Source organism: Sphaeramia orbicularis, chromosome 3 (genome assembly GCF_902148855.1).
Source record: "Sphaeramia orbicularis chromosome 3, fSphaOr1.1, whole genome shotgun sequence".
NCBI lineage: Eukaryota > Metazoa > Chordata > Actinopteri > Kurtiformes > Apogonidae > Sphaeramia > Sphaeramia orbicularis.
The window spans coordinates 17,491,619-17,517,282 of record NC_043959.1 but is presented as its reverse complement, the minus strand read 5'-3'; the positions used below and the strand labels follow the sequence as shown (position 1 = coordinate 17,517,282).

At 35.4% G+C, this 25,664-nt stretch overlaps 1 non-coding gene across 1 annotated transcript; it reads right to left on the bottom strand.

Annotated features, from left to right (window-relative positions):
- Positions 1-20,730: 20,730 nt before the first annotated feature.
- Positions 20,731-20,803, bottom strand: trnav-uac (transfer RNA valine (anticodon UAC)). The gene has a single exon. It is a non-coding gene; the product is annotated as a tRNA-Val (tRNA).
- Between the last annotated feature and the right edge of the window lie 4,861 nt (positions 20,804-25,664).

Below are 25,664 nucleotides of genomic sequence, written 5' to 3'. Positions count from 1 at the left end.
AAGGTACTTCTGTTCTGTTTTGGTTTTGTCTATCGTCTTTTTAATCCGTTTTTGTCTATTGTCATCTACGTATTAGGTATTTTTTTCTATTAGTTCTTGGCTATTATCTTTTTAGATTTGGATTTTGCCTATTTTTTTTTTATTTCAGGTGACTTGTTGTGGTTTTGTAAGTAAAAATTAAACTTTAATTTAAAAAAAAAAATGACAAGGACATTCATTTTTTAAATTTTATTTTATTTATTTATTTTTTTGTTAATTTTTTTTTTATTGCTTTTCAAAATAGCCAAGTAACTTACAGGAATACAAAGGAAAAAATAAATTAATAAATACAAAAGGAAGAAAGAAAAAAAAAAAGTTAGGTAAAATAAAATAGGGCGTACAACTCAAGATGATAAGGTACATGATGTTGCATCTCACTTCTTGTGCCAAAAGTCTCTGTTTGCATTTTCAAAACTTTGTAAACAAACACCATATATTTAAGTGCAATATAAAAAGAAATTACGCATTTTTTAAAAGTAAATGTTGTCCAAAATATAAACTGAAAAGTGCCCTTTTTTATTGGTAAGAAAAATAAATAAAATGGTTATTGATTAACAAATGAACTTTTAATCAACAAAAAAAAATTACTTATCTACTCAATAAACTCATTTTGAATCATATAAAATGTAAATGTTCTTTAAATGGTACCAAAGCTTCAACAAGGTGATTGATAATAAAACTATTATATGAATGTATTTATTTAGCATTAATTTTGTATTTGGTACACGATGACTTATTTAATATATTTTTTCCAAAATCATTCCCAGTACCCCCTGGGCTTCTTCCAAGTACCCCTGGGGGTACGCATGCCGCACTTTGGGAACCCCTGCACTAAGGGATGGATTTGTATTGTGCTTTACTTTTGTGAATGTGGTATTTACCCATAATAATTATTATGTTACATATTCTGGAGAGTTCCTTTAGCAGATTATTATCACCATATGTTACTTGTTCTGCATTCACATAAGTTCCTTTATCCATGAAAATTTTCATCCAATCTACTGTGTCTTTCCAAAAACAGTTTGCAATTGAACAAGACAAAAATGAGTGATCAATAGTTTCCTCTTTCTGAGATCAGAAACCACGTGGCTCCACCCTGAGATGGAGACATAAACCAGGCTTTAACATCAGGATCAGGACAAAATTGATTGTCCCATACGGTAAATTTGTTTTGGACAACAGTGCTGCACATTGCTGCATTCACATTTGGACACGTACAATCACAAAACAACTCAGTCACAAAATCTTAAAGTCAGCATAATCACAATTAAGTATTACACATAGTTCATATATTGCGCTTCCCTCCAAGATCCAATAAATAGAACAAATATAAGTGATACAAGTTAATTTAAAAAGAGTGGGAGTAATTTCAGTCCTTAACAGTAAAAAATTAAAAAGCAGTGACACACATAATTAGTAAGAATATGGGTAGTTTTAAAAGCCCGACCTTAGGCAAGGTTGAATAAAAGACAGAGGACTCAGAGCCCATTGATCAAATCCAGTTTCTTATTGAACAGAGCTATGGATGTTTGGAGTAAAGAGTGTTTATACAGGGGTTGGACAAAATAATGGAAACACCTTAAAACATCAACAAAATATAATTTAATATGGTGTAGGTCCGCCTTTTGCGGCAATTACAGCCTCAATTCTCCGAGGTATTGATTCATACAACTTGTGAATTGTTTCCAAAGGAATTTTAAGCCATTCTTCAGTTAGAATACCCTCCAACTCTTTTAGAGATAATGGCGGTGGAAATCGACGTCTTACTTGAATCTCTAAAACTGACCATAAATGCTCAATAATGTTGAGGTCTGAGGACTGTGCCGGCCATACGAGATGCTCAACTTCATTAGAATGTTCCTTATGCCATTCTTTAACAATTCTAGCTGTATGGATTGGGGCATTATCATCTTGAGGTGAAGGTGTTTCCATTATTTTGTCCAACCCCTGTAACATTTGGTTTTGTACCTGCTTGCTCTTTAGCGCCTCCTTGAGGGTAATAGCTCATATTCCAGGTGGAGGATATGGGATGGGGCTTTAACGATTCTGTGATCAACTATCTGCTCATATATTGATTGGAGGCACTGGTAATCTTTGTTTCCTATTACTGTCAACATGTCAAGGAAACTGTTCATGCCCATTATGTAAACACTTTAATTAGTATAAAACCTGTTTGTGTGTTTTTCTGTTTATATACATATCCAATTATACCACTCAAAGCCTGTTAAAAATTAAACTGTATCCCAATACCCCTGATCCAAACTGTCAAAAGTGTGGTAAGTTTGTAAATAGAGGCTGGTTTTCATTAACGTCACCCTGAAAGTAGATGTAAGCAACTTTATATCAGTGGTCAGTGAGTGGTGGACTTTAAATCAGGACCACAAGAGGCTCCCATCCAGATCCAGATCTGCAGCCTTAGGTGTAAAAAAAACACCCCAGGCCTGGGCCTTATGTTGTCATTAAAGCTGAAGTATGTGGTTGTTCTGTATAATTTTCATCAGAAACGTCTTAATTCCATCTTATTACACTTATTATGCTTAAAATGGCTGGGATTCTTGCGTTCGTATGTGAGCGGTGACTGTTTAACATCTGTTTTATTGGTCCAGCTGAAGAACCAGAGGTAAAGTTTGCTCATAATTTCTGAAAATCTTCAAAAACACTCTGTCCTCTTGCTGACCTTCAGATATCTGCAAACCCTGACACATTTTTGACCAAAGTCCATTGCTTTTATCTCACAGCTCATCATGTGGGTCATCCAGACTGCAGCACATTCAAACAGTTTTAAGAATGAATATCTCTAACATGGGCCTGGAAGTTGCAGAAGTTGGAAACATGTGGTCTCCAAAGTCGACCGTAACACATGGACGTCGTATCCACAGTCACATGTTATGATTCGTCAGTGTTTGTTCAGATTAAACCTTCACTGCTGTTTGGAAATAATTAACAAACACTGGATGATGGTGGCATTATTTAACCTCCAGATCACAGATGTTAGCATGATCGTACAATATGGCTATTAATTATTTAATGATATTGATAAGTATGCAACCAAAAGCTTTCCTAAATAATAACGTCTTGAGCTGCTTGCTATGAAGGGTTAACAGGCTCTGTTGCATGATACCAGCGGAAGCATGGAGCCAAGACGCATGTTTGAAAGGACAGATGTTGCATTTCAATTGGCATTATTAAGCTGACAATGTCAAAAAAGCCAAAAGAAACATACTTAGGATAAGAGTATATTGCAATAATTATTAGAAATGTTTTATTGCCCTGCCCTAGTTATTGCACAAGAACATGATGCACAGTCAGCATGAAAATACAACGCTGAATAATGAATAACATACTCTATATATACAGTGTCACTTGTCACTACAGTATATTTGTGCAGAAATTTTGAGGTTTTTACTTTGAGTCATAAGTGCACGAACACTATTTGTCAAAATGTTGTAATGCCAACTATGACTGTATTATAAAAGCCAGACGTTGGTACTAAACAGAGAGCAGTTTGGGAACTGAAGGAGCCAATTTGGGCCAAATGATCTGGCTCAAAAACAAACAAAATAAACTAAAAACTACAATAATATGACTTCACATCACTCACAGCTCTGCAGGACAACACACATTTGTGCAGGTTGTGTGTAAAACAAAAAATATACAATAAAAAATAAGAAACTTCAAGTCACTTTTCAACAACAATGTGTAGAAAAACATACATTTCCTCCAGGATCGTGGTGTTTGTTTGTTTGTTTGTTTGTTTGTTTGTTCATTAAGAATATTTGCAATAAAATCACCAACAAAAGAATTATCTAAAAAAGAAAATAAACCATTCAAAAAGGAGCAGGATAAAGTTTAATTTAAAATCTCCCACCTCCTTACTCCATCCTTCATCTACACTAAATTCCTAACTCAAAAATCCTACACACATCAGACTAAATTCTGACTATGCACAAAACACAAAACTGCTGAACATATCAAGGACAGACTGTCCATTTTGCAGCAGCATTTCACATTAAAATAAACTCTGTCCGTTCCATAACAGTAATGGTGCACATGTCAAAACAAAAATAAACTCTGTCCATTTCGTAACAATAATACACATATTAAAAAACAAAAAATAAACTCTGTCCTTTTCATGACAATAATAGACATATCAGAAACAAAAGTACACTATCCGTTTCATAACAATAATGCACAAAAATAAACTATCATTTCTTAGCAGTAACATACTTATCAAAAATAAACTATGCCCAATTCCTAACCATACTCATATAAAAAACAAAAAATAAACTTTCCATTTCATAACACAAATATCCATATAAAAAATAAACTCTGTCTATTGCATAACAATAATACCCATATAAAAAAACAATAGTAAACTCTGTCCATTTCATGACAATGATACACATGTCATAAACCACAATAAACTATCCAATTCATAACAATAATACCCAAGTCAGTGGGTTTTATACTTGGTGCTGTGGTGTTTGACCTTTGACCCATGCTGTGTAAACTACCTGTAATCGAGGAAATAGAAATCATATGCGTGTATGTGTGAGAAAGCTGAAGTAAACATCAGGAGAGTGAATGTTTGTCCATGGTGGCGGTTAGACACATGATGGTGTGTGTGTGTGTGTGTGTGTGTGTGCGTAAGCGCATGCGTGTGTGTGTATATGTGTGTGTGTGTGTGTATGTGTGTATCGCTGAAGGGCCAGTGCTGACTTTTCTGAGTTTGTCCCAAAATGACACAAACAGGAAGAGAGGAGCATTGTGCTTGTTGCTGTCAGCCCTTTTCGCTTCCCCTTTCTCCAGGAGGCCTCCTTGGCGTGGATGGGAGCGTCGAGGAGCAGCCGTTAACAGGAGAGGCCCGACAGATGTGACTCATCCATCCTCCTCCTGCTGCTACCGCTGCTCCTCCCTGCTCTTCACTCCTCCTCATCCTCCCTCTGCTCCTCCTGCAGCCTGCGGTTTCATACTAAGTTTATGTTGGAGTCAGGGTTTTTCTGCTGCATGCACGGCCTGCACTTTTTTATTTATGATCCACTTCAGTGGGCACATGGAGGCAGGGGCTCTTTGTTTGGTCAGTAATTAAATGACACACCAATCTAAGCTGGAAACGAAGGAAAAAGTTACTTTTCATTGCAAATAAATGAAGTAAAAGAAACAAATTCATGCTGCAAATAAAACTTACTCAAGCTCACTGTCCTAGATGGGTCTGTCTATTTACTGAGAACACAATGGTTCCTTGAACTCTTCCCACCAGATTTGTGTGTTTGGTAAATCTGTACTCAGCGACACCAATGGAAAGCAACCCCTTCTACATTTAGATGGAAACGATCTGAACCGGAAACACAAAAGTGGTGTTGCATTCTCACTTTTAATTCCATGTTTAGACATGCATTTTGGGGGGAAAATCTGCATGTAGATGGACATGCAAAAGTGTGTGAAATTTCCTATTTATCGATGTAGTATGCACACCAGTTGGCATCACCACCAAGACCAAGCGCTTGCGTAGAACCAAACTACTTCTCTTCCTGTTCAAGCATGAAATACAGTCACCAAACAGGAAACACAACATCTCTGCTCTCTACTACTCTCGATAAAGATTCATTATAATTGCTGAAATGACTCTTGGCTGTAAATACGAGCGGCTTGGGCAACTTGAATGTATGTCACAGGGAAATAATCTGTCATGTTGTTGTTTTCCTGTACTGGTGTGTGCCTGTGATGTAAACTTTACACAATGAGAAAACACAGTTTCATGTTTTCAACCCTTTAGTCCAGTGTTTTTCAACCTTGGGGTCGGTACCCCACGTGGGGTCACCTGGAATTCAAATGGGGTCACCTGAAATTTCTAGTAATTGATAAAAAATAAAAACTTACTAATAAAATATATGGTGAGTTGACAGAGTCAATCCCAATATATAAAAGACATGACAACCTGTGAGTCTGAAACTGAAGCACTGTGGTTCTGTTTATCTGTCAAGTGTTCATTGTGGTCGGTTTCAGATGCTGCAGCTCTTTCATAATTCATAGTTTGAGTTCTTGTTTGTTCAGTATTAATTGTCAGCCTTGTAAATCCAAGCTGGACTGACTGTACATACCCTGACCAAGGAAAATCAAAGTCTCCCTTTGTGCAGTAATCTACACCTGGCTTTTTAAGAATAATATACATTATATAGACTAAATGTCCTCTAAAATTAACCTGTATTTGAAACACATTATAGCAAACTATTACAGGATCAAAAACAAATTAATTTTAGCAAAAAAACCAAAAAAAGACTCCGCTTTGAATGTCTGGAGTCGCAAGAAATTTGTGATGTTAAAATGGGGTCAGGAGAAAAAAAAGGTTGGAACCACTGGGTTAGATTTGGATGAGAGAGTGGAGCGTTTTTAAGATTTCCACTCTGGAAGGTGGTTTCACTTTTTACTTTTTCAACCCCTCAAAGACACAGTTGCCATCTAAACAAAAGGCACATTTGATAAAATATTTTGTTGTTTTCATCCGTCAGAGCATTGTCGTGTAAACTGGGCCTAAGCCTCTGTAGCATTAGTTTAATTTTTCATATAAAAATAAGAAGTTATTATTGCTTCAGTCTAATCCAAGTCATCACAGAGGTGTTCCTGGATGTGTCAGAGGGTGGAAGCGTGTATGTACTACGACAAATATCTTGCAAGAAAAGAAGCGTCCCTTCTGATATTTAAGGAAAACTTTTGTATTTGCTTATTTTTCAGAACTGAAGTAACAGTAACAGTATTTGCCCTCCGTCCACAGCAGTGACAGACGTACATACATTCATTTGTTCAAGTCAACATGTCTCGTCCTTTGTCCTGCCATCAGCACAACACACCAGGGAAGGGACGTCAGCTTTGTCATGACCCAGAGTGTTAGTAACAGGAAATAAATGAATAAGTCAGAGGCCACATCTTTGTCTAACATCACCAGCTTTTCCACTGTGGAAAATACCATCAGCTGATCGTAGTTAATCATGTAAACTAGTGTTAACTACAAAGGTAACACATGTAAAACAGGTGTATTATTATTTAGTATGAAACACAGCAGCAGGTTAGAGACATATAAAAGTACAGAGGGGCATCTGAACTGGAGCGTCACTGTCACTTTAATTTGCATATCGTTTGCCTTATTGTATAATTGCCTGAGTCATATTTGGTGATATCTGTGAAACTTTACTCTCCAAATACTGCTGATTTATTTTATGCAGATATCGCAGTTTGGCTAAAATATTAATTAGGCAATTATGTTATGAGGCTAATGAGGTGTTACTTTAACTCAATAACTCATCCGTCACTTTACTGTTTCACCTTTGCTGTTTATTTATTGTCTCCTCAACCCCCTGCTGTTTATAGTTCTATTCTATATTCTATGTTTATAGTTGCATTCTGTTTATAGTTAAGGGGCCGATCGAGCGAAAGTGAACATCAACATGAAAAATAGGACCAATGGCCCTGTAGCTTACCGGCCAAATTAAAAGCTTTGGGAAATGTATCTAGATACCATTTATTATCACCCAGTTCTGTGTATTTATTATATTACAGAAATAGCCCATGTTTTGGTCATATTCCAATCAGATCTGTAAAAAATTCAAATTCCAACTTGATATCATTGATACTTACTGATTCAATCCACTTCCTATCTCTTATGATGGGAACATTTCTTAAAGTCGCACCAAATCCAGAATCAGATCCGGATCCAAATAATTGCAATACCTTGTGTTGACATCGTCATACAGAAGCTTTATACCAAGTTTGAAATCAATCAGAACTGGAGTTACGGAGAAGAAGACGACTGAAATGTTTTCCCCATAACAGCCCATGTTAAATTTTCCGTAAGTTCCCGGATCCAGAAGAAGATCCTGATCAGCATGTGGACATTATGTTTTGGTCATCTCCCCATCAGGGCTGGACTGTAGAAATTTACACTGGATATTATTTATATTTACTGAGTTATTGCATCAATCCACTTCCTATCTCTTATAATGGGGACATTTTTCAAAGTCGCACCAAATCCAGAATCAGATCCGGACCCAAATAATTTCACCAACTTTTGTTGACATGATCATAAAGAAGCTGTACACCAAGTTTGAAGCCAGTTTTGGTTTTTCATTTATATTGACATACCTGCTGTTGTTTTACTCCGTTCCTTCATTTTTACATTGATTTGACAGCATCATGTTGCGTAATCTCTGCCCTCTCTACTTCGATATATTCAAATTTAGTCAGTGTCATGTTTTTGAGTTTGCAGTTCATATCTCTTTTATTGTGTTGTTTTCTACGTTTCTACGTCTTGTTTTTTGCTTTTTTAATTGTATCCTGCTGTTGTGTCCTTCTGCTTTGTCTGTCAAAACACTTCATCTCAGTTTTAAAGGTGCTATATAAATTTAACCCTTAGGAGTCTGAGCCTTTTTTGGCCATTTTTGAATACCAGGGTTCTCACTAGGATTTTTCCACAGCGTAGGGGCACCATGTAAGGCAAGTGATGGTGCCGGGCGGGCGTTAGACAATACCAAAGCACACAAAGGGGTGTTGATTATATTGTTCTCATTTCCTGTCTGCAGCGCATTGCGCCAAGACAAAGCAAAGTATTTATTCAAATTCAAATCTCATTATCATTACACTGGACAATCACACACACACACACACACACAAACACTGCTACGCTGGTTGAAAGACAGCGTCGTGGGTCAAATCTCAGCGTCGGGGCCCCTCAGGGACAGTGTCAGGGGCCTCGACGTTCAATGACACTAGCGAGAACCCTGAATACTTCTGATTTTGCCTTTATATACTATATATATATATATAAAAAGTTTCCTATACCCATGTTTGGTATCTTTATTTTTCAGCACAATTTCATCTATCTCATCTGTCTGTTATTTTTTCCCTTTAACCTACTATATCAACACAAAAGGACAAAAAACACAGAAAAAAATATTTAAAATCCAATTTAAAAAATGTATATAATTTTTTGCATTAATAACACTAAGATGTTTAACGAACCTTTTCAAAGACTTTAAAAGTGAATATTGGTTCCAAATATTAGGTATATAAAATTAAAATTGTAATAAATTTAAACTATACTCAAATATTTGACATAAAAGCAGATCTTTACAAAGGTGTTTTCTGACCCCCCCGGTCCTCCTGGTTTCCTCATCCTGGTTCAGGTGGGGGTCATCCTCACCCTTACCTGTGATGCTAATGCAGTCTGTGGATCAGATTCATCCAGTTTATTCCGCTTTGAAAAAGGACAAAAAAATGACATAGATATGGCCAAAAATATAACCACCCCCCCCCCACACACACACCCATACACACACACACACACACACACACACACACACACACCTCATTTCATACTTTTATTCGTGTTTGTTTGCTCCAGTTTTAAAACCTCATATCTCCAGTTGTATTTGCTCTAATAACATAAAATAAAAAGTAGGAGAGTGTTTCAAGTCCGCACTTTCGAATGCAATTTTCCACAGTGGTCTATGTGACCAACTTCCAACACTAAGACGTGTTGAAAATGTCATGTGATTCAGTCATAGGGATCCCCAAGGGTTAAACGGCTAAAATTTGCTTAGAGGTCTGATTTCTGTCTTTGTGCATAAGAACTCAATCTAAGTGAATCCCCAAACAAACTTTGTGTTGGTAAATGCAAGTTCTGCAAATTTACAGGATTTCAGTTCTGTTCAATATGTTGATGGTCATATGAACTATGTTTTCAGCTCAAAAATGTCCAATTTCATCACATTTAATGCTATATTTTCATGTCACAAATGGCCAAGTTATATTTGAACTGAATTTACCTGAAAAACAAATATTCTGTTCTTTTAGATTCCCCAGTTTTTCTTACAAGATTCTATCCTACATATCACATGTTTTATTTTTACAGGTTCAGTATGGAGTATGGTGCTGATCCATCCTGCTTATGTTACGCCAATACATACATTAAGAATGTCACACGTCACTTTTTAAATCAACAGTTTTCTAATAATAAGCATTTTTATAAAGAAATAAAAATTCTATATTGTTATTTCCTCTTTAGTATGATGATAAACTATACAATAAATAATTCTGACACTAGTTTTTGCACAGGGATCATTTGTGGAAACGGTGACATGGCTGCTGAGCATCAGTATGATGGGATCTGTAACAACCATGTCACATCCGTCCACTGCCACATTTTGTGTTTTTGTGTCAGCTGTTATTGTTTTAGAGCCACAATACTAACATTTATGAATAAGAGGAGAATTAGCAATAGTAAGTATATAAGTTTATTACTAATAAAGTACTGGTACTGACCAGATCATCATGGGTAATGTCACGTCCGTCCACCAGCAAAAGTTTTCACATACACGTGCTATTCAAAATCCAATATTTCTGAAATTATAGCTTCTACTGTCAAATTATATCAGTAGTCTGTGCACCAATGTATCAGCATTATTTCAACACAGTTCTATGCATTTTTTACAACTTTTTTTTTGACAAAAATGGCAACTCATTTGACCCCCTAAGTAAATTTTAGCCGTAAAAAAAAAAAGTTATCATTAAACCCTTTCTCTCGTTAATTCTTAAATTTCACATTTTGACCCCAGACTGTATCTGGATTAGTCTTTATCAGTGACTCACACATGGTAAAAAATGTCACTACTTTTATTCTGGAAACATTTGACTTGCAGACACCAGTGTCATCCATCATCCATCTTCCTCTTCCTCACATTCCAGTTTTTCCAGTTTTTCCAGGTCTGGGTATCTGAAGTGGTCTGTTCATGTTTTCCCTCTCCTCCACTGATGCGTTGGCTGTAAAGGGAAGCTCTGCACTGGATGGTTTTGTTTGTGGTGAGTGTAAAAACTCAGATTACATCAGAGGAACATGAGTGGGGTTTCCCTCCTTGGCTCCATCACACACTGTCCTTCTTCCCTCTGTGATGATGATGAACCAATGTCCTGTGTCGTGGGGACTCCGTGTGCTCTGAATGTTCCTTACATGTCTCTGTCATTACTTCACTCACACATTTACAAACTTGTGAAACTCTGACAAACTCTGAATTTATGTCAAATTACATCATTAATGCGAAGAACAGAAGTCAGCAACTGTTATCATGGACAGATTAGTGACAGTTTATGGATCAGAGTCAGAGATGTTCAGTTTTTCATCATTTTACTCCATTTTTGTTCGTTTAGTTACTCATTATTTTACTCCATTTTTGTTTGTTTTGTTTAGTTTTTCATCATTTTACTCCATTTGTTTTGGTTTTTCATCATTTTACTCCATTTTTGTTTGTTTTGTTTAGTTTTTCATCATTTTACTCCATTTATTTTGGTTTTTCATCATTTTACTCCATTTTTGTTTATTTTGTTCAGTTTTTCATCATTTTACCCCATTTTTGTTTTTGTTTAGTTTTTCATTATTTTCCTCCATTTTTGTTTTTGTTCAGTTTTTCATCATTTTTCTCCATTTTTGTTTTTGTTCAGTTTTTCATCATTTTACTCCATTTGTTTTAGTTTTTCATCATTTTCTTCCATTTTTGTTTTTGTTCAGTTTTTCATCATTTTCCTCCATTTTGTTTATTTTGTTCAGTTTTTCATCATTTTACTCCATTTGTTTTAGTTTTTCATCATTTTGCTCCATTTTTGTTTGTTTAGTTCAGTTTTTCATCATTTTACTCCATTTGTTTGTTTAGTTTTTCATCATTTTACTCAATTTTTGGTTGTTTTGTTCAGTTTTTCATCATTTTACTCCATTTTTGTTTGTTTTGTTCAGTTTTTCATCATTTTACTCCATTTTTGTTTAGTTTTTCATCATTTTACCTCATTTTTGTTTGTTTTGTTCAGTTTTTCACCGTTTTGCTCCATTTTTGTTTGTTTAGTTCAGTTTTTCATCATTTTACTCCATTTGTTTGTTTAGTTTTTCATCATTTTACTCAATTTTTGGTTGTTTTGTTCAGTTTTTCATCATTTTACTCCATTTTTGTTTGTTTTGTTCAGTTTTTCATCATTTTACTCCATTTTTGTTTAGTTTTTCATCATTTTACCTCATTTTTGTTTGTTTTGTTCAGTTTTTCACCGTTTTACTCCATTTTTGTTTGTTTTGTTCAGTTTTTTTTTTATTTAATAGAATTTTACTCCATTTGTTTTTCATCTTTTAATTAATAAATATAAAATAAGGTGCAACAAAAAATGTACAAAATAGTAATTTTTTCAGTTATCTCATAATTGATCTCATTCTTAGTCCTAAATTTAAACTTTCACAGCTTTTTCTTGAATGTGTTTCAGCCTGAATGTGTGGAATGCATGTATTTACAGCTGAAATGAAGTCAACCGGGAAAACATGAAGTAATGTGTTTGTACTATCTACAATGGAATATAAGTGAAGTACATCATCATATCACTGGCATTTTAATTGTGTTTTCCATACTGTGCCAACTATTTCTTACTTGGTCTTGTAAGAAAGAGGATAAGAAGTAAACAAAAACCAGGATAGCTCAGAATAATGAACTTTAGGTAATTATATTGTCATTTTGAGGTGATGCCAAAATAATAAAACAAATGAATATGTCTGTTTTTGGATGTTTTCCACTTTCTATAAGATAAGATCACGTTCATTTGTACCTGTGTAGATTAAAATCAGAATACTAACAATTAAAGCCAGTTTTCCTGTTAGGCATGTACTCTTCATTATTCCCTTCCCACTCCTTTCTCTTCACTGATCCTAAAAAAAAATCAGAATACAGTCTGATCTTATCAATGATCAGTGTAATTGTAATAAAACGGAGAAGTCTGGTTTACATTTGGTCCCTTTTGAAAAGAGTCTTTGTCCATTTTCTGACATGTTTCTGTGGACTTCAGGGGGATCAGATGCTGGATGTGGATGTGGGATTTCTGCCCATTTCACTTTCAGCCAGAACAGAAACAACAGAGTGGATTCCAGGTCCTCGGGGGATGTTTGCGGCATCCAGAAATCTCTTTAATTAAAAGTTGACAGGGCAGGAATGATCATGTGCTTTGGAGGCGTTAACAGAGGGCTGGAGAGGAGCAGATTTGTGCCTGGATTTAAAGAAAACACAGCAGGAGAAGAAAAAGAAATACTGCATTTCCAGTGAGCCAAGTCTAAACTGAAAATACTTGCAGAAACTTAACCATGTGTTGAATGTGTGTGTATGTGTGGCTTTGTACATATCAGTGACAAACATCTGAAATTTCTCTTAACCTTCAAAGACCAAAACGTCCACTGATTTAAAATGTTTAATCATTTCTGAACCACTAATTCTATCTATACATTAAAAATAAGTCAGGTAAAATAGTTCTTCATCTTTTCATGGTCATCAGATATGACCCATTTGGACATTCAGAGGCTCCGTAGTTACCGTGGAAACACCGTCATCTTCTACAACATTGATTCACCAGTAAAACCCATGGAGTTGGATCAATGACAGTGGATGGACACACTGGGGGTATGTTCAGATAATAAAAGATTTTAATAATTAAGTAATTTTTGTCTTCACTCTTTCTGATATAATAACCCTAAACTTTAATCTGAGCTTTTATGGACATCTACATAATTAGAAAATTAAACATAAGAAAATAACTGTAGGATAGAATCACTGAGTAAAAGGTTAAAGAGAAAAGTCAATTTGGAAATCACCATAAAAATTGTTGTAGGTTTAATTACTGTTTAATCTTGTGGTCCCTTATATCTCTTCACTTCATGGTAAAAATTATAATTTAATTTAGGAAAGGTTCAATATTGAGGAAAATACCACTTGGAAATTCCCACAAAAATAGTTAAAGGTCTTTTAGGGTTAAAATACTAGATTAGATTAGATTAAATTAGATTAGATTAGGTTGAACTTTATTGATCTTTCGAGCAGAACCCTCCAGAAATTGAGGTTCTAACAGCAGCACAAACACCAAAAGTACAATATAAGAAATATTATAAGACAATAGTAGTATGATATCTATTAACAATTCTTAAATAATCAAACAGCAGTGAAAAACAAAAAAAACAAAAAAAGACAGGCAATTACACATTGGAAAGTACTAGTAAAAACAATAAATAACAGAGTAGTAATAATGAATGGTAATAAATAAGTAAAAATAAATAACTATTATGCTAGGTTATAAAATTATATTATTATTATATTATCTTATTAGGGTGGGGGGAGAGATGGGGTGGGTATTGTGTTTTTTGTTATGTAGAAAATCCAAAAACATTGTTTTTTCTTGTATGACTGCCACTTTCTTTTACCTTGACTTCAATAAAAAGAATATATATATTAACAAAAACAACACACAATTATATTATAATGCACTATATATACATATATATATATATATATATATATATATATATATATATATATATATATATATATATATATATATATATATGTAGAAATCAGAATAAAAGTTATATTAAAGTAATAACAGTAATAGTAGTCGTAACAACAATATAAGTAATAATAATAATAATCATCATCATCATCATTATCATCATTATCATCATTATCATAATTAGCAATAAGAAACATATCTTCTTAATGTTATCATCCTATTATCCTCCCAGACAGGTTCACAACAAGTGACTAAAATCAGAGCAAACTCTGAAAATGGAGAAGGTGAGGGTGTGTTTGTGGGGTGGGGGTGGGTGTTAAAAAAGGGGAAACTTACGGGAAGGAAGGGGGAAGGTGGGGGTGGGGGGTGGAGGAAGTACGAGTGACGGGAAAGACAGGCTGGTATCGAAAGATGACCGAGGACAGAACGAACCGCAGCAGGACAGTTACCTCACACACACACACACATACACACCACATCCAGACGTTACACATGTCCCCTGACACTCTCCAAGAACTACATGTTCCTGGAAATAACCCAGATACACTCCACTACCACCCCACCCCGCTCCAACCACAGGGCCTTTGAGGAAATTCACCATAAATGCATCCATTTTTTAACGCTTTCTTCCAGATATATGAAACACACATATGTAACACTGGTGGAGTTAAGTCTGTGATGTGATTTCTGTTATTTTTTTACCTGCTGTTTAATCAATCCACACCATGCATATGTTTGTTTTATTGTTATTCCCATTAATAAGTATAAAACAGTATATGATATAATAAAAGTGCATGTTTCAGCACCACAGAGATGGAAAGCAACAAGGAAAGAGTACAACTGTTAACTTCAATAATATAACATGGTATTGATGAAAATATATGGATAAAAAATACATATAAATATAGATACAGGGTGTGTCTGCATGGTCATGTATTCCATCAGGACCTCTTTTGTGCATGTGGGTCACTTCAGGGTCGCATTCAATTCACACTCAAAACCGATAGAAGTTGCATTTAATGTGTAAAATAAATGAGTGCACAAAAAAAAAAGAGAAAAAAATCAGATTTCACCCAAAAATCCGAATTGTGCATTAAGACCTGTTGTGTTAAAGTAGTGTTACTGATGGAAATGAAACACACACACATCACCTCTATGACAGAGTCAGAAAAGCTTTAAAAAAAAAAAATGAAGAGGTTGAATTTTATATGCTGGAAAAAATCTAAATCTTACTAAGTGTATTTTTCTCATTTGTAGTCCAAATATCTCATCACACTAAAAACTAGAAGCACTCGGAGAGCGCAGACCTCCGCCAAGGCTGATCAGTGGGCCCCCCTGTGGGCCCCCCCACCCCCGATCACCCCCAAAAGTTAATCATTTCTTCCTTATCCCATTTCCAACAAACCCTGAAAATTTCATCCAAATCTGTCCATAACTTTTTGAGTTATGTTGCACACTAACGGACAGACAAACAAACAAACCCTGGCAAAAACATAACCTCCTTGGCGGAGGTAATAAGACTTAATCACCTAAAGGGTAACTTTTCAGTGAGATATAAGAACTGATTTTTAGACAATAGATCTGGAAAATCTTATGTCAAGAATAGGGGTGTGTATTGGCAAGAATCTGGTGATACAGTACAAATCACAATACTAGGATCACAATACGATACATATTGCAATATATCACAATACTGTTAACAAGGTGATATTTTTTGTTTTGTTTCTTTTTTTAAAATATTTTCTGGAAAAACTTATAGTGCAGCATTTGGATAAATAAAGTAACTAAAAGGAAAAACTAAAAGGACTGTTAATATCTTAGTGTAATTTTTGCATTTCACAAATTCACCCCAAGGGTTATGGTTAGGGACTGGACCCTTTGGTGGGCCGGATTTGGCCCCCGGGCTGCGTGTTTGACACCTGTGATGTAGGCGAACAGCTAAAAAACTGCATTGGTGCTCCGGTGAAACAGAATATAATACAGTCAGGAGTAAATGTGAGTGTTGATCTAAAGTAGGAAATGTGTGTGAGAAATTCTGATATGATGCAAACCGCCTAATGAGTCAGTTTTGGTGAGTTCTCTATGTTCCAGCGGCATTCTGGGATACGCCCATCACTTCCAAATGGTCAGCGCCCGGTGTCCACTTCTGCCTCTGTTACTGAAAAGTCCAGTCAGTTGCACAACATCAGACCAGAAAAGTTTGAACCGTGAGAAAAAAAAAGAAAAACCTTCATAGAAAAACAGCAATAGTAACATGTGTCACAATTTCCCGTGACTTCCCTTAATGAAGGCGACAAAAATCCAATGACTGATTCTCAGATCATCAGAAAATGTCAGGAGTTTTATTAATATCATTGTTTTTTTTCGGTGGGAATCTCTTGTTTGTGCAGGTGGACGAAACCACCTGATGTCTGAGACTCAATCATCACATGACTTTGTCTTTATTTACTCTAATTCACAGGATTGCAGAGGATGTCATCACTTTTAGATAAAACATGAAACTGAGGAAGAAATAGAATAAATGAGGAGAAACATCACAGATGCAGATGCAGTGGATGGAAGAACTGACGCTCCATCATCATCATCATCATCATCATCATCATCATCATCATCATCATCATCATCATCAGTGCATGTGCTGACGTACTTGGATGAAAGGTTGATTGTTGGGGCACTCATCAACTGTTAGACTGCTAAAATAACAAAAAATAAAAGATATATATTCAGATTCTATATTGGGCAGAATATAAAAATACCTCACTAAAAGTAAATTTACAGCAACTAAAAGCATTTTTTATTTGTTAATTTATTTTATTACTTAATTACTTAATTACTTAATTAATTAATTTCCAACATGCAAAGAAACAAAACTAAAACAAAACGAAGCAAATTAACACAAAAACAAAATAACATTTAAATGAACCGAATCTATCTTCAAGTGTGTGCATGTCAGAATTTTGTATGGTCAGAAAGGAGTAGGAAGAACTATAAACTCTATATATAGTGCTACATTGACATATTTGCACATTTTTTATGCTACTTTTATATTTTCCATTTTCTCACCTGGACATACAGTATATCTCTAACTTACACAAACTATACCAGTGGTTCTCAACCTTTTTTGGCTCGTGACCCCATTTTAACGTCACAAATTAATGGCGACCCCAAACATTCAAAACGGAATCAGTTTTTTTGCTAAAATTAATTTGTTTTTGATCATGTAATAGTTTGTTACACGGTGTTGCAAATAAACATTAATTTTAGACAACATTTTGGCTATATAATGTATATAATGCACTTTTTAAAATTTTATAAGGAAAAGTGTATGGAGTTTTAATTATAATGACATATATATTGAATCATTACAACATATTTTTTATGAGTGATATATATACATATATATATATATATATATATATATATATATATATATATATATATATATACATATATATATATATATATATATATATATATATATATATATATATATATATATATATATATATTTTTTTTTTTATTATTTATTTATTTATTTTTTTTATTTTTTTTTTTTTTTAAACTCAATTACTAGAAATTTCAGGCGACCCCATTTGAATTCCAGGCGACCCCACGTGGGGTCCGGACCCCAGGGTTGAAAAACACTGCACTACACACATATTAGTGCTGTTAAACGATTAACATTTTTAATCAGATTAATCACAGGGTTGCTGTGGATTAATTTCGATTAATCACAATTAAATATCAGACAGGAAAAACAAGTGACCCTTCTGAGGAAGGCTACAGGTTGTAGCCGAAACATGTCATGTAAAAGAATGAACTCTTTTTCCATCTGTCTGACAAATAAGAAAAGGAAATCTGTATAAGTTCTAGTCGACAGTATGAACCTAATCAGACTACAACTAAACATCATTCATTTTTAATCTATATTAATCGCATTAATTTTGCATGAACAGATTCAAGAAAGAAGAGAGTATACTGTATATGCGCTTAATGTGTTTGAACAAGATGGGCGATGTGTTAGCCGTAGTGCTGACAGAATCCTCGACCAACGTATGCTTCATGTTAATGTGGTATTTGAATGTGGAAGTGCTTCAGTGAATATGAAACTCCTTCCTGTAGAGTGTGTCTAATACTTTGTGTGTCGACTGTTCCGTCTTGTTTTGTTTTCTCCTCATATTTCCATCCAGAGGGCCAACGTGCTGTTTGTGCTCTTCCATCTTTATGGGTTGGTTCTGCTGCCTGTCACTACCGGATCAACTGAACATTTGTTCATGTGCATTAACATTTACTCTACTGGGACAAACTGACCCAAATGTGTTGAAGGAGACGTTCACAGTCCTTCTGCTGTGGATGGGTTCATGGAGTTAACATCTACAATCACATTAACCATAATGATGGATTCATCCGCATTCATTTTGACAGCCCTAATGTATATATATATATATATATATATATATATATATATATATATATATATATATATATATATATATATATAATTTGTCTGTATTTTATTGTGTTGTATATAGTCGTATTGTGCACTGTCGCTGGCACGGACCACTGTAATGACAAAAAGCCTACTCTATTCTATTCTTTTCTATTCTGTTCTGTTTTGTTTTGTTTGGTTCTATTCTGTTGGACAGGGATGATCAAAACAAGTGAATATTTGTTCCAGTTCAGACTTGATGCCAGACTTTGCTGTGGTCGTTTATATTAGATATTAATTTCATTTGTTCCCTCCTCCTCCTCCTCCTCCTCCTCCTCCTCTACCTCTTCTTTTTCTTCTTCCTCATCCCTTCTTTTCACTCTTCACGATCTCATCCTTTTTTTTTGTCTTCTCCTCCCCTCTTTCCTCCTCCTCCTCCTCCTCTAACTCTTCTTTTTCTTCTTTCTCGCCTCTTCTTTTCACTCTTCTCCTCCATCTCAACTTCTTTCGGTCTTCTCCTCCCCTCTCTTTCCTCCTCCTCCTCCTCTAACTCTTTTCTTTTTCTTCTTCCTCATCCCTTCTTTTCACTCTTCACCATCTCATCTTTTTTTTGTCTTCTCCTCCCCTCTTTCCTCCTCCTTCTCCTCCTCTTCCTCCTCTAACTCTGCTTTTTCTTCTTCCTCATCTCTTCTTTTCACTCTTCTCCTCCATCTCATCTTCTTTCGGTCTTCTCCTCCCCTCTCTTTCCTCCTCCTCCGCCTCTAACTCTTCATTTTCTTCTTCCTCATCTCTTCTTTTCACTCTTCTCCATCTCATCTTTTTTTGGTCTTCTCCTCCCCTCTCTTTCCACCTTCTCCTCCTCCTCCGCCTCTAACTCTTCTTTTCCTTCTTCCTCCATCTCATCTTTTTTTGGTCTTCTCCTCCCCTCTCTTTCCTTCTCCTCCTCTTCCTCCCCCTCCCAGGTGGGATCCAGTGATTTACACTAATTACACTAATTAAACTGTGACTCCTGACAACACACAGATATATTTTCTCAGCAGTGTGTCACATAAATCCTCTCTGTGTGTCAGTCAGGTTTCTGCCAGCTCTACATGTTGGACTTTCACCAACAATAATGGATCATTTCTTCCTCTCTCTGCTGCTCGCTACGAGTCTGGATCTAATTTTCATATTTACGCATTAATAAATGAAGTTCCAGTGGGACATGAGATCTGCCTGTCTCAGAGTCTGTCTTTCTACAATTTCTCCTCCAATAGTGTAAAAATTTTAAACACTGTCCTGATGTTTAATCTTATCTTAAGTGTTAAGTTATAAAGAGTTCATCCTCTGGAGAGAAGAAATTTCATCATTAAAGTCGTTTCATCCCATAAATTTCAACAGCTTTGGATGATAATGCTGCAGAGAGGAACCAGGCTTAAGACACACTGGAGTTACTGGTCAAAAAGAATTCAGTTCATGTGTTGAATAGATTAGAGTGGACTGCAGACCAGGACAGAGAATTATAGCTGTAAGAGGTGGAAATCAGAGGAAAAATACATTCACTATTACATTCTGTCGTCTCAGTCCAAATCAGAAGATAAATAATATAATGTTTCATACTGCTGCAGAAAAGTGGGGTTAAATTAGATAGATAGATAGATAGATAGATAGATAGATAGATAGATAGATAGATAGATAGATAGATAGATAGATAGATAGATAGATAGATAGATAGATAGATAGATAGATAGATAGATAGATAGATAGATAGATAGATAGATAGATAGATAGATAGATAATATGTTGTAAAGTAATCATGGAATTTTTGCGCAGTGATGGTACAAAATCATCATAAATTGAAGCTATATTTCATCCCACATTGATCTTTTAGAGCTAATATTTGAAATCACCTCATATAAGACATATCAATGGTTAATTGGTTCTACTGGTGATTGAACCCAGGACCTTCTGCGTGTAAAGCAGATGTGATGACCACTACACTATAGAACCACGTGTCCAAACCGTCTGTTTTTATAATGAGTCGGTCTCACTCACTGCTCTGTGTTTTACCCCCCCCATTTCCACAGGAGGTGGAGGGTGAACTGAGCATGTTCAGATGTCTATGGAAAGAACAAAGTCTATTCTTTGAGCACGTTTTGGAATTTTTCTTATTAAGCAAACAGTTGAATTTATATGAATATTTAAAATAAATCGTACATTCAGAACGCTCACCACAGATACGTCAGGGGTTACAGGGTTATGGATCACCAGTGACTTTGGAATCATCATAGTCTTTCACTGTTGTTAACTCTAAACTCACGTCGTATGAATTTTATTTACTTCCAAATGTTCTTGACATCAGTGAAGTTCCCATAAATCCTCTTCATGGCAGCAGGAGCAGCAGATCCAGTGAATAAACCTGATTTGGACGACAGCCCCCAGTGAACGACCCACCGGGGTCACTGATCCTCCAACTGTTTCCCCTCACTCTGCTGCTGCTGCTGCTGTGGATAAATGACACTCATTAGCTCCATGTCAGAGCCCACAGCGTCCACGGGGGGAGGCCAGTCCGACGACGCTCCCCCGCATCACATTCCTCACTCGGGGGCCGTTTGTCATCGGCACCCCGGTGACCGATCTCTGGACACCCGTTTATTCTCCGCCGTCAGCCTGTAAATCTGTTTCAGTGCAGACAACGGAGGAGGCATTTACAGCCTGAAAAAACTCACTTAGAGTAACTTCTATCTGAGGTTCAACTGAAGACCCTGGTGCTAAAAGTACTGGAGTCACAAAAAAAGACTGTTAAAAATATTTAGATGGTGGACTTAGCCAAACAAATACATGTTTATATGCTTAACTTGAATTGTCCAAAAATGTGACTTCAGTATTTTTAGCACCAGGGTCTTCAATTTCTAAAAAAGGCCTCTCTTCGACTGAACTAAAATAAAAAAAACAGACACGAAAGTTTTCTGGCTGACTGGTGTCATCAGACCAAGATCAGATCAGTCCTTAAGGAGACTTTCCTCCCTGAAAAAGTTGAGGCATTAACTGTTTCAAAATAACAACATATTCCATTTATTACAGGAGTTAGTTTTTTTTTATTTTTTTTATTTAATGCTTTAGAAAATATTGTGACAACAGTAATACAGACAAATAAACAAACAAACAAAAGAGAATTCATAAGACATAGACATTAAACAAAACAAATATATGCATATATATATTTGTGGTTATTTACGTTTTTGGTTGTTTTTTTTTTTTTTCTTCTTTTTTTCTTTTGTGCATCTTTTGCTTATCCAGATGGAAACAGAAGAGAGAATGAGAACAAAGTTGCCAGTCTAATAAGTAAAAGGGTTAAAGGATATGGGTATACAAAAGCAAGACATCAGAAAAGGGTTTTAAATAATAGTATAGACAGAAGCTTAAGGGGAAAAGAAAATAATTAAATAAAAATTAAAGTAAATTACAAATAAATACAAGAGTTAGTTCTAACCATTGTCCATCAGGTGCTGTAATTTAGACGACGCTGGGGGCACGCGCTAGCAATTGTGGGCCTCATGAAAGGCAAACGTTGTGGACCCTTCATAAAATTCTGTATCTTGTCGAGTGTTTATGAATACAATTAATGATGGGAATGAAGGTCAAGTACAGGTGAGGATCACATGAGGGAAAAGAATCACAGGAAAACATGTCAACAGACAATATAGAGCAAATAAAAACCCATTCAGTCCTGTTACTTCAGGTCTGGAGACATGAGATCCACTGAACCGACTCATCTGTGGAAAACAGTGGAATGATCCTTTAACATTGGACGAGGAGCATCTTTGTGGTCTGAGTGTACGTTGTGAAACTGGACCAAAGTTGACACGACAATGAGATTATTCAGAAAATGCCAGCTCTCCTTGGGGGGTGCCAGCGCCGAGCGTCTGCTGCCCAGATGCTGACAAGAAAAAAAAAAAGAGACAGAAATATTCACAACACTGTAATTACCCTTCAGTGTCTGAGCCAAACACGGCTGCAGCACAGATCACTGATCAGCGTTTAGTCTGTGAGGTGAATTCACTTAACACATGCTGGATTTTACGTGAACAAAAACACCTTGAAAGGCAGCATCGGGTCGACGCACTTTTCACAGTTAATTAGTTTTTCCTACGACAAAACAATAAAATAACATGAGTCATGACACAATGACAGGCCTCTGTTTGTTTCCTCTTTCACATTGTCTTTTTAATTCATGACATCACGTTTCATAACCACATGTTTATTGTTGTAGCCATGGCGACGGAGGTCCCTTAACCTTAACAAAGTGCTTATTGTAAACCCGACCATGACCTTCTGCTAAATCTAACCAAGTTGTTTTTGTCACTAAATTTAACCAAATCTCTCCATAACATGGTCACAACATAAACAGAACAGGACTTTAACATTTAAAACTGGATATTTGCATATTTGTCTAATTGTTTTGTTGTGTCCTAAGACCCAGTGCTACTTTATGTCAAGTCCCAAATGACTTTTTCCTCTATATTTAACCTTTCCTAAGAGATTTATCACCATTAATTATACATTATCCTCTGTATTTTGCATTTTTCAAGTGAAAATCAGATATATTCCTTCCCATAAAGACCCAGTGCTACTTTTATGTCAGTTCCCAAATGAATTTTTCTCTTTATATAACTTTACTTAAGTGATTTATCACCATTACATTATAATATTATCCTCTGTATTTTGCATTTTTTCCACTGAAAATCCTATTTTCTTAAATTTAATTCAACAATCATGTAGCTGTTCATAAAACCTCAGATTAAAGTTAAGGGTTATTAATGTCCTCCTTTCCCAGAATGACACAAAGAAAACAACTCTTTAACAGTGAAATGATGGTTAAGGAAGACATGCAATAAAATTGTGTTTGCAAAAAAAAAAAAAAGAAAAAAAAAGAAAAAAAACATAAAGTTAAGGGTTATTATATCAGAAACAGAGAAAACTGAAGAAAAAGTGACTTTTTCAGCAAAATCTGTCATTAACTGAACATAAACCCAGTGTGTCCATCCACTGTCATTAATCCAACCCCATGGATTTTACTGGTGAATCAATGTTGTAGAAGGTGATGGTGTTTCCACGGTAACTATGGAGCCTCTGAACGTCCAAATGGGTCATATCTCATGACCATGACAAGATGAAGAACTGTATTTTACACCAATTATTTACATGCGTTGATAGGATTAATGGATCAACAGGTATTAAACAGTTTAGATCAATAGATGGTTTTGGTCGACAGTGAATGTTTGGGTCTTCCTGGGTTAAAAAAAACCTATTATTTAGTAGCATGGTATTCTTTATACTGAACAAAAATATTTTCATCATTATCATTATTATTATGAACAATGGAAATATACAGTAACGGTATACACTCTGCTCCAGTCAGCTGATTATATGTGTGATGACAAGACATAAAAGTCTGCCTACATTTTAGTTTTCTTTTTACAATAAAAAATTTATGAAAAAATCAAATAAATGACATGAACACTCTTTCTGGACCCCTAAAAGTGTCTGCATATCATTCACTACGGTGGCTGAAAAGGGTCAAACACACACTGCAACGGCCCAGTGCGTCTCGGAGAAAACAGCTGCAAGTACAGAAACGACGCAAATTCACAAACTCAAAGCAAGGTAAGGTAAGGCAAGGCAAATTTATTTGTATAGTGCAATTAATACGCAGGGCGATTCACAGTGCTTTACAAAAATGAAAAAGAGACAAGTTAAAAAAAAAAAAAACACACACAATTGAAGCATAATCAATAAAACATTAATAATAATCAATAAAAATAAGTAAAACAGAAAAGTGCAGACGGAACTCTTTCAGTTCTTATGTGCACAGCTGAACCGAGCTGTTTTCAGCCTGGACTCGAACATTGTCTAAGCAAGTTATAAAAACAGGAACATGGTGCAAATGAAAAAACGTGCTGCAAGAAACAAAGACATATGCATAATCATCAAATGTGCTGCAAATAGAGAAACAATGCAAAGACCAAAACGATGCAAACCAAGAAAACATCTGCAAAGGAAAATCACTGCATAACCAGTCATTACAACAGAAGTGCTCCAAACCTGCAGGGGGCGCTGTCGGTGGAACAGCTCAATGGAAAAACACACAGGATGGAGAGAGAGACAGAGAACAGCTGACTGAGTGTTTCAAACTACAGTGGAACAAATTGAAGTTACAGCGTAGCAAGGTCATGTGACTTTTATTTGATTATATTTTACACCTGTCTCTTATATCACTGTACAACGCTGCACATTACGTGACGTATATTTTATTGTATTTTACACCAGACTGTAGTCTATAAATATAAATAACTGTACAACGCTGCAAGAAGGCTTTTTAATATACTATTAAACCAGGTGTTTTGTATCAATCTCCAATATTCTTATCTTATCTTATTGCTATTAGCAAGCATGCTAAAAATAGACATGCAAATAATAAATAAATGGATTAATATTTATGCTATGTACTATTTTGTGATATTTATCCTACTAACGGTACTGTAGCGGCCATATTTCCTCCAGTCTAACCACCTGTTGGTCATTACTGTTGGAGGACTGGTTGAAATCTGATTAGTTTAATATATGTATAAAGTGTAAATCTACAGTCTTATTTAAACACACATTAAGATTCTTCATGGACCAGAACCATTTGCAAAAGCCCTCGAAAACTGAATGAACTCAAATGCACTGAGTTGTGGCTAAAGGGGAAAAAAAGTCTAAAACACAAATTGGAAACATACGTCTTTAATAACAGCTCTGTTTAATAAGGAGGAAATTCACTGGAACATTGGAACAGTAAACAAAAGGAGTGCACAGGGACCTTAAGGGA